Genomic DNA, 12,939 nt, shown 5'->3' on the forward strand with positions numbered 1-12,939 from the left:
TTCGGACTACATTTCAAGCACCCTCGCGGCGCCAGGTTTTGTGACGAAGTTAACCAAAAGCAGCTCGGCCGTGGGATGCAGTTAGTTTCGCGTGTACTAAATGTTACCGGGAGAGGTTCGTGACGCTTTCTCTGACCCCCAACATTGCCGTAATAATTTCACTACTTTTCGGACTACATTTCAAGCACCCTCGCGGCGCCAGTCTGGTGACGAAGTTAAGCAAAAGCAGCTCGGCCGTGTGATGCGGTTAGTTTCGCGTGTACTAAATGTTACCGGGAGAGATTCGTGACGCTTTCTCTGACCCCCAACCTTACCGTAATAATTTCACTACTTTTCGGACTACATTTCAAGCACCCTCGCGGCGCCAGGTTTTGTGACGAAGTTAACCAAAAGCAGCTCGGCAGTGGTTTCCAGTTAGTTTTGCGTGTACTGAATGTTACCGGGAGAGATTCGTCACGCTTTTTCTGACCCCCAACATTACCGTAATAATTTCACTACTTTTCGGACTACATTTCAAGCACCCTCGCGGCGCCTGGTTTTGTGACGAAGTTAACCGAACGCAGCTCGGCCGTGTGATGGAATTAGTTTTGCGTGTACTGAATGTTACCGGGAGAGGTTCGTGGCGCTTTCTCTGACCCCCAACATTACCGTAATAATTTCACTACTTTTTGGACTACATTTCAAGCACCCTCGCGGCACCAGGTTTTGTGACGAAGTTAACCAAAAGCCGCTCGGCCGTGGGATGCAGTTAGTTTCGCGTGTTCTAAATGTTACCGGGAGAGGTTCGTGACGCTTTCTCTGACCCCCAACATTGCCGTAATAATTTCACTACTTTTCGGACTACATTTCAAGCACCCTCGCAGCGCCAGTCTGGTGACGAAGTTAAGCAAAAGCAGCTCGGCCGTGGGATGCAGTTAGTTTCGCGTGTACTGAATGTTAACGAGAGAGGTTTGTCACGCTTTCTCTGACCCCCAACATTACCGTAATAATTTCACTACTTTTTGGACTACATTTCAAGCACCCTCGCAGCGCCACGTTTTGTGACGAAGTAAACCAAAAGCAGCTACGCCGTGGGATGCAGTTATTTCACGTGTACTGGATGTTACCGGGAGAGGTTCGTGATGCTTTCTCTGAACCCCAACATTACCGTAATAATTCCACTACTTTTCGGACTGCAATTCAAGCACCCTCGCGGCGCCAGTTTTTTGACGAAGTTAACCAAAAGCAGCTCGGCCATGTGATGCAATTAGTTTTGCGTGTACTGAATGTTACCGGGAGAGGTTCGTGACGCTTTCTCTGAACCCCAAAATTACCGCAATAATTTAACTACTTTTCCGACCACATTTCAAGCACCCTCGCGGCGCCAGGTTTTGTGACGAAGTTAACCAAAAGCAGCTCGGCCATGTGATACAATTAGTTTTGCGTGTACTGAGTGTTACCGGGAGAGGTTCGTGACGCTTTCTCTGACCCCCAACATTACCGTAATCATTTCACTACTTTTCGGACTGCATTTCAAGCACCCTCGCGGCGCCAGGTTTTGTGACGAAGTTGACCAAAGCAGCTCGGCGGTGGTTTGCAGTTAGTTTTGTGTGTACTGAATGTTACCGGGAGAGGTTCGCGACGCTTTCTCTCACCCCAACATTACCGTAATAAATTCACAACTTTTCGGATTACATTTCAAGCACCCTCGCAGCGCCAGTCTGGTGACGAAGTTAAGCAAAAGCAGCTCGGCCCTGTGATGCAGTTAGTTTCGCGTGTATGAATGTTACCGGGAGAGGCTCGGGATGCTTTCTCTGACCCCCAACATTACCGTAATAATTTCACTACTTTTCGGACTACATTTCAAACACCCTCGCAGCGCCACGTTTTGTGACAAGTAAACCAAAAGCAGCTCCCCCGTGTGATGCAGTTAGTTTCGCGTCCACTGAATGTTATCGGGAGAGGTTCTTGAAGCTTTCTCTGACACCCAACATTACCGTAATAATTTCATTACTTCTTGGACTACTTTTCAAGCACCCTCGCGGGGCCAGTTTTGTGACGAAGTTAACCAAAAGCAGCTCGGCGGTGGTATGCAGTTAGTTTTACGTGTACTGAATGTTACCGGGAGAGGGTCGTGACGCTTTCTCTCACCCCCAACATTACCGTAATAATTTCACAACTTTTCGGACTACATGTTAAGCACCCTCGCGGCGCCTGGTTTTGTGACGAAGTTAACCAAACGCAGCTCGGCCGTGCGATGCAATTAGTTTCGCGTGTACTGTATGTTACCGGGAGAGGTTCGTGACGCTTTCTCTGTCCCCCAACATTACCGTAATAATTCCACTACTTTTCGGACTGCATTTCAAGCACCCCCGCGGCTCCAGTTTTGTGACGAAGTTAACCAAAAGCAGCTCGGCCGTGGGATGCAGTTAGTTTCGCGTGTACTAAATGTTACCGGGAGAGGTTCGTGACGCTTTCTCTGACCCCCAACATTGCCGTAATAATTTCACTACTTTTCGGACTACATTTCAAGCACCCTCGCGGCGCCAGTCTGGTGACGAAGTTAAGCAAAAGCAGCTCGGCCGTGTGATGCAATTAGTTTTTCGTGTACTGAATGTTACCGGGAGAGGTTCGTGACGCTTTCTCTGACCCCCAACATTACCGTAATAATTTCACTACTTTTTGGACTACATTTCAAGCACCCTCGCGGCGCCAGGTTTTGTGACGAAGTTAACCAAAAGCAGCTCGGCCGTGGGATGCAGTTAGTTTCGCGTGTTCTAAATGTTACCGGGAGAGGTTCGTGACGCTTTCTCTGACCCCCAACATTGCCGTAATAATTTCACTACTTTTCGGACTACATTTCAAGCACCCTCGCAGCGCCAGTCTGGTGACGAAGTTAAGCAAAAGCAGCTCGGCCCTGTGATGCAGTTAGTTTCGCCTGTATGAATGTTACCGGGTGAGGTTCGTGACGCTTTCTCTCACCCCCAACATTACCAAATAATTTCACAACTTTTCGGACTACATGTTAAGCACCCTCGCGGCGCCAGATTTTGTGACGAAGTTAACCAAAAGAAGCTCGGCCGTGTGATGCGGTTAGTTTCGCGTGTACAAAATATTACCGGGAGAGATTCGTGACGCTTTCTCTGACCCCCAACAATACCGTAATAATTTCACTCTTTTTCGGACTACATTTTAAGCACCCTCGCGGCGCCAGGTTTTGTGACGAAGTTGACCAAAAGTAGCTCGGCGGTGGTTTGCAGTTAGTTTTGTGTGTACTGAATGTTACCGGGAGAGGTTCGCGACGCTTTCTCTCACCCCCAACATTACCGTAATAATTTCACAACTTTTCGGACTACATTTTAAGCACCCTCGCGGCGCCAGCTTTTGTGACTAAGTTAACCAAAAGCAGCTCGGCCGTGGAATGCAGTTAGTTTCGCGTGTACTGAATGTTACCGGGAGAGGTTCGTGACGCTTTCTCTGACCCCCAAAATTACCGTGATAATTTCACTACTTTTCGGACTACATTTCAAGCACCCTCGCGGCGCCAGTCTGGTGACGAAGTTAAGCAAAAGCAGCTCGGCCTTGTGATGCAGTTAGTTTCGCGTGTATGAATGTTACCGGGAGAGGTTCGGGACGCTTTCTCTGACCCCCAACATTACCGTAATAATTTCACTACTTTTCGGACTACATCTCAAGCACCCTCGCGGGGCCAGTTTTGTGACGAAGTTAACCAAAAGCAGCTCGGCGGTGGTATGCAGTTAGTTTTACGTGTACTGAATGTTACCGGGAGAGGTTCGTGACGCTTTCTCTCACCCCCAACATTACCGTAATAATTTCACAACTTTTCGGACTACATGTTAAGCTCCCTCGCGGCGATTGGTTTTGTGACGAAGTTAACTAAACGCAGCTCGGCCGTGCGATGCAATTAGTTTTGCGTGTACTGAATGTTACCGGGAGAGGTGCGTGACGCTTTCTCTGACCCCCAACATTACCGTAATAATTTCACTACCTTTCGGACTACATTTCAAGCACCCTCACGGCGCCAGGTTTTGTGACGAAGTTAACCAAAAGCAGCTCGGCCGTGGGATGCAGTTAGTTTCGCGTGTACTGAATGTTACCGGGAGAGGTTCGTGACGCTTTCTCTGTCCCCCAACATTACCGTAATAATTTCACTACTTTTCGGACTGCATTTCAAGCACCCTCGCGGCGCCAGTTTTGTGACGAAGTTAACCAAAAGCAGCTCGGCCGTGGGATGCAGTTAGTTTCGCGTGTACTGAATGTTACTGGGAGAGGTTCGTGACGCTTTCTCTGTCCCCCAACATTACCGTAATAATTTCACTACTTTTCGGACTGCATTTCAAGCACCCTCGCGGCGCCAGTTTTGTGACGAAGTTAACCAAAAGCACCTCGGCCGTGTGATGCAATTAGTTTTGCGTGTACTGAATGTTACCGGGAGAGGTTCGTGACGCTTTCTCTGACCCCCAACATTACCGTTATAATTTCACTACTTTTCGGACTACATTTCAAGCACCCTCGCGGCGCCAGGTTTTGTGACGAAGTTAACCAAAAGCAGCTCGGCCGTGGGATGCAGTTAGTTTCGCGTGTACTAAATGTTACCGGGAGAGATTCGTCACGCTTTTTCTGACCCCCAACATTACCGTAATAATTTCACTACTTTTCGGACTACATTTCAAGCACCCTCGCGGCGCCTGGTTTTGTGACGATGTTAACCGAACGCTGCTCGGCCGTGGGATGCAGTTAGTTTCGCGTGTTCTAAATGTTACCGGGAAAGGTTCGTGACGCTTTCTCTGACCCCCAACATTACCGTAATAATTTCACTACTTTTCGGACTACATTTCAAGCACCCTCGCGGCGCCAGTCTGGTGACGAAGTTAAGCAAAAGCAGCTCGGCCGTGTGATGCAATTAGTTTTTCGTGTACTGAATGTTACCGGGAGAGGTTCGTGACGCTTTCTCTGACCCCCAACATTACCGTAATAATTTCACTACTTTTTGGACTACATTTCAAGCACCCTCGCGGCGCCAGGTTTTGTGACGAAGTTAACCAAAAGCAGCTCGGCCGTGGGATGCAGTTAGTTTCGCGTGTTCTAAATGTTACCGGGAGAGGTTCGTGACGCTTTCTCTGACCCCCAACATTGCCGTAATAATTTCACTACTTTTCGGACTACATTTCAAGCACCCTCGCAGCGCCAGTCTGGTGACGAAGTTAAGCAAAAGCAGCTCGGCCCTGTGATGCAGTTAGTTTCGCGTGTATGAATGTTACCGGGTGAGGTTCGTGACGCTTTCTCTCACCCCCAACATTACCAAATAATTTCACAACTTTTCGGACTACATGTTAAGCACCCTCGCGGCGCCAGATTTTGTGACGAAGTTAACCAAAAGAAGCTCGGCCGTGTGATGCGGTTAGTTTCGCGTGTACTAAATATTACCGGGAGAGATTCGTGACGCTTTCTCTGACCCCCAACAATACTGTAATTATTTCACTCTTTTTCGGACTACATTTTAAGCACCCTCGCGGCGCCAGGTTTTGTGACGAAGTTGACCAAAAGTAGCTCGGCGGTGGTTTGCAGTTAGTTTTGTGTGTACTGAATGTTACCGGGAGAGGTTCGCGACGCTTTCTCTCACCCCAACATTACCGTAATAATTTCACAACTTTTCGGACTACATTTTAAGCACCCTCGCGGCGCCAGCTTTTGTGACTAAGTTAACCAAAAGCAGCTCGGCCGTGGAATGCAGTTAGTTTCGCGTGTACTGAATGTTACCGGGAGAGGTTCGTGACGCTTTCTCTGACCCCCAAAATTACCGTGATAATTTCACTACTTTTCGGACTACATTTCAAGCACCCTCGCGGCGCCAGTCTGGTGACGAAGTTAAGCAAAAGCAGCTCGGCCTTGTGATGCAGTTAGTTTCGCGTGTATGAATGTTACCGGGAGAGGTTCGGGACGCTTTCTCTGACCCCCAACATTACCGTAATAATTTCACTACTTTTCGGACTACATCTCAAGCACCCTCGCGGGGCCAGTTTTGTGACGAAGTTAACCAAAAGCAGCTCGGCGGTGGTATGCAGTAAGTTTTACGTGTACTGAATGTTACCGGGAGAGGTTCGTGACGCTTTCTCTCACCCCCAACATTACCGTAATAATTTCACAACTTTTCGGACTACATGTTAAGCTCCCTCGCGGCGATTGGTTTTGTGACGAAGTTAACTAAACGCAGCTCGGCCGTGCGATGCAATTAGTTTTGCGTGTACTGAATGTTACCGGGAGAGGTGCGTGACGCTTTCTCTGACCCCCAACATTACCGTAATAATTTCACTACCTTTCGGACTACATTTCAAGCACCCTCACGGCGCCAGGTTTTGTGACGAAGTTAACCAAAAGCAGCTCGGCCGTGGGATGCAGTTAGTTTCGCGTGTACTGAATGTTACCGGGAGAGGTTCGTGACGCTTTCTCTGTCCCCCAACATTACCGTAATAATTTCACTACTTTTCGGACTGCATTTCAAGCACCCTCGCGGCGCCAGTTTTGTGACGAAGTTAACCAAAAGCAGCTCGGCCGTGGGATGCAGTTAGTTTCGCGTGTACTGAATGTTACTGGGAGAGGTTCGTGACGCTTTCTCTGTCCCCCAACATTACCGTAATAATTTCACTACTTTTCGGACTGCATTTCAAGCACCCTCGCGGCGCCAGTTTTGTGACGAAGTTAACCAAAAGCACCTCGGCCGTGTGATGCAATTAGTTTTGCGTGTACTGAATGTTACCGGGAGAGGTTCGTGACGCTTTCTCTGACCCCCAACATTACCGTTATAATTTCACTACTTTTCGGACTACATTTCAAGCACCCTCGCGGCGCCAGGTTTTGTGACGAAGTTAACCAAAAGCAGCTCGGCCGTGGGATGCAGTTAGTTTCGCGTGTACTAAATGTTACCGGGAGAGATTCGTCACGCTTTTTCTGACCCCCAACATTACCGTAATAATTTCACTACTTTTCGAACTACATTTCAAGCACCCTCGCGGCGCCTGGTTTTGTGACGATGTTAACCAAAAGCAGCTCGGCGGTGGTATGCAGTTAGTTTTGCATGTACTGAATGTTACCGGGAGAGGTTCGTGACGCTTTCTCTCACCCCCAACATTACCGAATAATTTCACAACTTTTCGGACTACATTTTAAGCACCCTCGCGGCGCCAGCTTTTGTGACGAAGTTAACCAAAAGCAGCTCGGCCGTGTGATGTGGTTAGTTTCGCGTGTACTTAATGTTACCGGGAGAGGTTCGCGACGCTTTCTCTGACCCGCAAAATTACCGTAATAATTTCACTACTTTTCGGACTACATTTCAAGCACCCTCGCGGCGCCAGTCTGGTGACGAAGTTAAGCAAATGCAGCTCGGCCCCGTGATGCAGTTAGTTTCGCGTGTATGAATGTTACCTGGAGAGGTTCGGGACGCTTTCTCTGACCCCCAACATTACCGTAATAATTTCACTACTTTTCGGACTACATCTCAAGCACCCTCGCGGGGCCAGTTTTGTGACGAAGTTAACCAAAAGCAGCTCGGCGGTGGTATGCAGTTAGTTTTACGTGTACTGAATGTTACCGGGAGAGGTTCGTGACGCTTTCTCTCACCCCCAACATTACCGTAATAATTTCACAACTTTTGGGACTACATGTTAAGCACCCTCGCGGCGATTGGTTTTGTGACGAAGTTAACCAAACGCAGCTAGGCCGTGCGATGCAATTAGTTTTGCGTGTACTGAATGTTACCGGGAGAGGTGCGTGACGCTTTCTCTGACCCCCAACATTGCGGTAATAATTTCACTACTTTTCGGACTACATTTCAAGCACCCTCGCGGCGGCTGGTTTTGTGAAGAAGTTAACCAAAAGCAGCTCGGCCGTGTGATGCAGTTAGTTTCGCGCGTACTAAATGTTACCGGGAGAAGTCCGTGACACTTTCTCTGTCCCCCAACATTACTGTAATAATTTCACTACTTTTCGGGGTACATTTCAAGCACCCTCGCGGCGCCAGTCTGGTGACGAATTTAAGCAAAAGCAGCTCGGCCCTGTGATGCAGTTAGTTTCGCGTGTATGAATGTTACCGGGAGAGGTTCGCGACGCTTTCTCTGACCCCCAACATTACCGTAATAATTTCACTACTTTTCGGACTACATCTCAAGCACCCACGCGGCGACAGGTTTTGTGAAGAAGTTAACCAAAAGCAGCTCGGCCGTGGGATGCAGTTAGTTTCACGTATACTGAATGTTACCGGGAGAGGTTCGTGACGCTTTCTCTGACCCCCAACATTCCCGCTATAATTTCACTACTTTTCGGACTACATTTCAAGCACCCTCGCGGCGCCAGGTCTTGTGACGAAGTTAACGAAAAGGAGCTCGGCCATGGGATGCAGTTAGTTTCGCGTGTATTAAATGTTACCGGGAGAGGTTCGTGACGCTTTCTTTGACCCCCAACATTGCCGTAATAATTTCACTACTTTTCGGACTACATTTCAAGCACCCTCGCGGCGCCAGTCTGGTGACGAAGTTAAGCAAAAGCAGCTTGGCCGTGTGATGCGGTTAGTTTCGCGTGTACTAAATGTTACCGGGAGAGATTCGTGACGCTTTCTCTGACCCCCAACATTACCCTAATAATTTCACTACTTTTCGGACTACATTTCAAGCACCCTCGCGGCGCCAGGTTTTGTGACGAAGTTAACCAAAAGCAGCTCGGCGGTGGTTTCCAGTTAGTTTTGCGTGTACTGAATGTTGCCGGGAGAGGCTCGTGACGCTTTCTCTCACCCCCAACATTACCGTAATAATTTCACAACTTTTCGGACTACATTTTAAGTACCCTCGCGGCGCCAGCTTTTGTGACGAAGTTAACCAAAAGCATCTCGGCCGTGTGATGCGGTTAGTTTCGCGTGTACTAAATGTTGCCGGGAGAGATTCGTCACGCTTTTTCTGACCCCCAACATTACCGTAATAATTTCACTACTTTTCGGACTACATTTCAAGCACCCTCCCGGCGCCAGGTTTTGTGACGAAGTTAACCAAAAGCAGCTCGGCCGTGTGATGCAGTTAGTTCCGCGCGTACTAAATGTTACCGGGAGAGGTCCGTGACGCTTTCTCTGTCCCCCAAAAATTGCCGTAATAATTTCACTACTTTTCGGACTACATTTCAAGCACCCTCGCGGCGCCTGGTTTTGTGACGATGTTAACCAAAAGCAGCTCGGCGGTGGTATGCAGTTAGTTTTGCATGTACTGAATGTTACCGGGAGAGGTTCGTGACGCTTTCTCTCACCCCCAACATTACCGAATAATTTCACAACTTTTCGGACTACATTTTAAGCACCCTCGCGGCGCCAGCTTTTGTGACGAAGTTAACCAAAAGCAGCTCGGCCGTGTGATGTGGTTAGTTTCGCGTGTACTTAATGTTACCGGGAGAGGTTCGCGACGCTTTCTCTGACCCGCAAAATTACCGTAATAATTTCACTACTTTTCGGACTACATTTCAAGCACCCTCGCGGCGCCAGTCTGGTGACGAAGTTAAGCAAATGCAGCTCGGCCCCGTGATGCAGTTAGTTTCGCGTGTATGAATGTTACCTGGAGAGGTTCGGGACGCTTTCTCTGACCCCCAACATTACCGTAATAATTTCACTACTTTTCGGACTACATCTCAAGCACCCTCGCGGGGCCAGTTTTGTGACGAAGTTAACCAAAAGCAGCTCGGCGGTGGTATGCAGTTAGTTTTACGTGTACTGAATGTTACCGGGAGAGGTTCGTGACGCTTTCTCTCACCCCCAACATTACCGTAATAATTTCACAACTTTTGGGACTACATGTTAAGCACCCTCGCGGCGATTGGTTTTGTGACGAAGTTAACCAAACGCAGCTAGGCCGTGCGATGCAATTAGTTTTGCGTGTACTGAATGTTACCGGGAGAGGTGCGTGACGCTTTCTCTGACCCCCAACATTGCAGTAATAATTTCACTACTTTTCGGACTACATTTCAAGCACCCTCGCGGCGGCTGGTTTTGTGAAGAAGTTAACCAAAAGCAGCTCGGCCGTGTGATGCAGTTAGTTTCGCGCGTACTAAATGTTACCGGGAGAAGTCCGTGACACTTTCTCTGTCCCCCAACATTACTGTAATAATTTCACTACTTTTCGGGGTACATTTCAAGCACCCTCGCGGCGCCAGTCTGGTGACGAATTTAAGCAAAAGCAGCTCGGCCCTGTGATGCAGTTAGTTTCGCGTGTATGAATGTTACCGGGAGAGGTTCGCGACGCTTTCTCTGACCCCCAACATTACCGTAATAATTTCACTACTTTTCGGACTACATCTCAAGCACCCACGCGGCGACAGGTTTTGTGAAGAAGTTAACCAAAAGCAGCTCGGCCGTGGGATGCAGTTAGTTTCACGTATACTGAATGTTACCGGGAGAGGTTCGTGACGCTTTCTCTGACCCCCAACATTCCCGCTATAATTTCACTACTTTTCGGACTACATTTCAAGCACCCTCGCGGCGCCAGGTCTTGTGACGAAGTTAACCAAAAGGAGCTCGGCCATGGGATGCAGTTAGTTTCGCGTGTATTAAATGTTACCGGGAGAGGTTCGTGACGCTTTCTTTGACCCCCAACATTGCCGTAATAATTTCACTACTTTTCGGACTACATTTCAAGCACCCTCGCGGCGCCAGTCTGGTGACGAAGTTAAGCAAAAGCAGCTTGGCCGTGTGATGCGGTTAGTTTCGCGTGTACTAAATGTTACCGGGAGAGATTCGTGACGCTTTCTCTGACCCCCAACATTACCTTAATAATTTCACTACTTTTCGGACTACATTTCAAGCACCCTCGCGGCGCCAGGTTTTGTGACGAAGTTAACCAAAAGCAGCTCGGCGGTGGTTTCCAGTTAGTTTTGCGTGTACTGAATGTTGCCGGGAGAGGTTCGTGACGCTTTCTCTCACCCCCAACATTACCGTAATAATTTCACAACTTTTCGGACTACATTTTAAGTACCCTCGCGGCGCCAGCTTTTGTGACGAAGTTAACCAAAAGCATCTCGGCCGTGTGATGCGGTTAGTTTCGCGTGTACTAAATGTTGCCGGGAGAGATTCGTCACGCTTTTTCTGACCCCCAACATTACCGTAATAATTTCACTACTTTTCGGACTACATTTCAAGCACCCTCCCGGCGCCAGGTTTTGTGACGAAGTTAACCAAAAGCAGCTCGGCCGTGTGATGCAGTTAGTTCCGCGCGTACTAAATGTTACCGGGAGAGGTCCGTGACGCTTTCTCTGTCCCCCAAAAATTGCCGTAATAATTTCACTACTTTTCGGACTACATTTCAAGCACCCTCGCGGCGCCAGTCTGGTGACGAAGTTAAGCAAAAGCAGCTCGGCCGTGTGGTGCGGTTAGTTTCGCGTGTACTAAATGTTACCGGGAGAGATTCGTGACGCTTTCTCTGACCCCCAACATTACCGTAATAATTTCACTACTTTTCGGACTACATTTCAAGCACCCTCGCGGCGCCAGGTTTTGTGACGAAGTTAACCAAAAGCAGCTCGGCGGTGGTTTCCAGTTAGTTTTGCGTGTACTGAATGTTGCCGGGAGAGGTTCGTGACGCTTTCTCTCACCCCCAACATTACCGTAATAATTTCACAACTTTTCGGACTACATTTTAAGTACCCTCGCGGCGCCAGCTTTTGTGACGAAGTTAACCAAAAGCATCTCGGCCGTGTGATGCGGTTAGTTTCGCGTGTACTAAATGTTGCCGGGAGAGATTCGTCACGCTTTTTCTGACCCCCAACATTACCGTAATAATTTCACTACTTTTCGGACTACATTTCAAGCACCCTCGCGGCGCCAGGTTTTGTGACGAAGTTAACCAAAAGCAGCTCGGCCGTGTGATGCAGTTAGTTCCGCGCGTACTAAATGTTACCGGGAGAGGTCCGTGACGCTTTCTCTGTCCCCCAACATTACTGTAATAATTTCACTACTTTTCGGACTACATTTCAAGCACCCTCGCGGAGCCAGTCTGGTGACGAAGTTAAGCAAAAGCAGCTCGGCCCTGTGATGCAGTTAGTTTCGCGTGTATGAATGTTACCGGGAGAGGTTCGGGACGCTTTTTCTGACCCCCAAAATTACCGTAATAATTTCACTACTTTTCGGACTACATCTCAAGCACCCTCGCGGGGCCAGTTTTGTGACGAAGTTAACCAAAAGCAGCTCGGCGGTGGTATGCAGTTAGTTTTACGTGTACTGAATGTTACCGGGAGAGGTTCGTGACGCTTTCTCTCACCCCCAACATTACCGTAATAATTTCACAACTTTTCGGACTACATTTTAAGCACCCTCGCGGGGCCAGTTTTGTGACGAAGTTAACCAAAAGCAGCTCGGCGTTGGTATGCAGTTAGTTTTACGTGTACTGAATGTTACCGGGAGAGGTTCGTGACGCTTTCTCTCACCCCCAACATTACCGTAATCATATCACAACTTTTCGGACTACATTTTAAGCACCCTCGCGGCGCCCGCTTTTGTGACGAAGTTAACCAAAAGCAGCTCCGCCGTGTGATGCAGTTAGTTTCACGTCCACTAAATGTTATCGGGAGAGGTTCGTGACGCTTTCTCTGTCCCCCAACATTACCGTAATAATTTCGCTACTTCTTGGACTACTTTAAAAGCACCCTCGCGGCGCCTGGTTTTGTGACGAAGTTAACCAAAAGCATCTCGGCCGTGTGATGCGGTTAGTTTCGCGTGTACTAAATGTTGCCGGGAGAGATTCGTCACGCTTTTTCTGACCCCCAACATTACCGTAATAATTTCACTACTTTTCGGACTACATTTCAAGCACCCTCGCAGCGCCAGGTTTTGTGACGAAGTTAACCAAAAGCAGCTCGGCCGTGTGATGCAGTTAGTTTCGCGCGTACTAAATGTTACCGGGAGAGGTCCGTGACGCT

The sequence above is a fragment of the Dermacentor variabilis genome, chromosome 6, assembly GCF_050947875.1.
Source record: "Dermacentor variabilis isolate Ectoservices chromosome 6, ASM5094787v1, whole genome shotgun sequence".
NCBI lineage: Eukaryota > Metazoa > Arthropoda > Arachnida > Ixodida > Ixodidae > Dermacentor > Dermacentor variabilis.